Genomic DNA, 2,196 nt, shown 5'->3' on the forward strand with positions numbered 1-2,196 from the left:
GAGACTCGGGGGGAATTGACCCCATCGGACAGTGATCCTTCATTAAATGGTTTTCCAGTTTGCCTTTGCAATACCTTCTCTGATGTCTTCATCCAGATAAAACTCAGTGACACCAGCATCGACAGAGGAGAACCAGTAAGGGGGCCTCAAGCTCGGCTGGAGGGTGGGCAGTTTGACACCTTTTCTGCTGTGCAATTTGAAAACAGGTATTTATGCCTCCGTCCTGACCTTTCCAGCTAAATATTCATTGTCACTCTCTGAGGGAAGATGATTCAGTGATAAAGATGCTTCCTGACTGGTTGAACTTTTACATTTCCTTGAAATGCCTAGAATTAGAAAGAAGAAGAAGAAAAAGAAGAATTATTTCTAACTCTAGACATTTGAGGGAAACGTAAAGTTCAACCAATCAGGAAATGACTCCCCCAAGATGGGTAAAGTTTGGGGCAGGGTGAGTCCACATGGAGAATCAGAACTCACTGTGGAGGGCCTTGCTGGTGGGTGGTCAGCCCTCTGATGGGGTTAGGGTGGGGACCTGGGGGGCTTGGTGCACAGGGACCTGGTTTGCACGACCATCCGATGCCTCGTGCGGGATCACCCAGCACAGAAGTTTAAGGGGAAAAAAATAGGACATTACGATGCCATCAAAACATACATTAGGGGCTTCCCTGGTGGCGCAGTGGTTGAGAATCTGCCTGCCAATGCAGGGGACGCGGGTTGGAGCCCCGGTCTGGGAAGATCCCACATGCCGCGGAGCAACTACGCCCGTAAGCCACAACTACTGAGCCTGCGCGTCTGGAGCCTGTGCTCCGCAACAAGAGAGGCCGCGATAGAGAGAGGCCGGCGCACCGCGATGAAGAGTGGCCCCCGCTTGCCGCAACTAGAGAAAGCCCTCACACGGAAATGAAGACCCCACACAGCCAAATAAATAAATAAATAAATAAATAAAATTAAAAAAAATATACATTAGGATGTCACGTTGATATATACCACATACCATGATATACCATATATATATATACAGACACATGTACATCTACATACACATAGGTATGTATTAGTTTATATATATGTGCTATGTATTAGTCAGGGGTCATTTTGGTTGTCACCGTGACGGCGAGGGGTCTCCTGGCACCTGGTGGGTGGAGACCAGGGATGCTGCTCCACAGCCCACAGTGCATAGGACGCCCCGTATCAGAGCCCCCAATGTCAGTAGTGGGAGGCTGAGATCTCTGACTAGAATGACTCTATCTGTCATCTATCTATTAATTATCTGTGTATCTATCTATGTATCCATCCATCCATCCACCCATCCATCCGTCATATCTATTTGTCTCTATATTAATAAATAATCTACCTCTATCATTTATCCATCTAGCATTTATCTAACATCTATTTATCTATCTACGATCTATGTATCTGTAGCCATCCGTCCATCTAACTGCCCATCCATCCATTGTATCTATCAATCATCTATTCACCTAATCTATCTATCTATCTATCTATCTATCTATCTACCTATCTATCTATCTATGTATCATCTATCTATCTATAGCCCTGGCACACAACGAGGGGCGATTCGGTCCCCCAGTGGATAGGACATGCGCAGACGGTCGGTTGTCCACAACTTGGAGGGCAGCTACTGCCATCTAGTGGACAGAAACCAGAGATGCTGCTAAATACCCTGCAATCGCCCAGGGCAGCCCCACAAAAATGACCTGCCCCCAAACAGCACTAGCGCTGAGGCTGAGAAGTGCCGCACGCCCACTGCGCCCCGTCGACCCCCATATCCGCCCCCCACCGCGCTCCGGGGACCCCTCATCTCCGTCCCCCACAGCACCCGCGGGGACGCCTCCACCGATTCACACGGACACTCCTTTTTTTTCCCCATCGCCCGCTCAGTGCTCCCAAGGTGCCCCTTGGTCTCCGGGTTCTGGGGACCTGGAGACCGCTCTCGCCCCAGGCCCTCAGCCGGCGTCCAGCTCGCGTCGCCGGCTGCCGGGCGGGGGCGGGGCGAGCGTACGGGCGGGGCTTCGTGGGTGGGGCGGGGCTTCGTTCGGGGCAGCACGGAAGCGATCCGGAGCCGCTTCCTCCGAGGAGGGTCGGGCCCTGGGCGGGGCTTCATGGGGTGGGGTGAGGCCTGGGCGGAGCTCCAGTGGCCGGGGCGGGGCTTGGTTGGGGCGGAGCCGGGGCGGAGCC

The sequence above is a fragment of the Mesoplodon bidens genome, assembly GCF_964165515.1.
Source record: "Mesoplodon bidens genome assembly, chromosome: X".
Lineage (NCBI taxonomy): Eukaryota > Metazoa > Chordata > Mammalia > Artiodactyla > Ziphiidae > Mesoplodon > Mesoplodon bidens.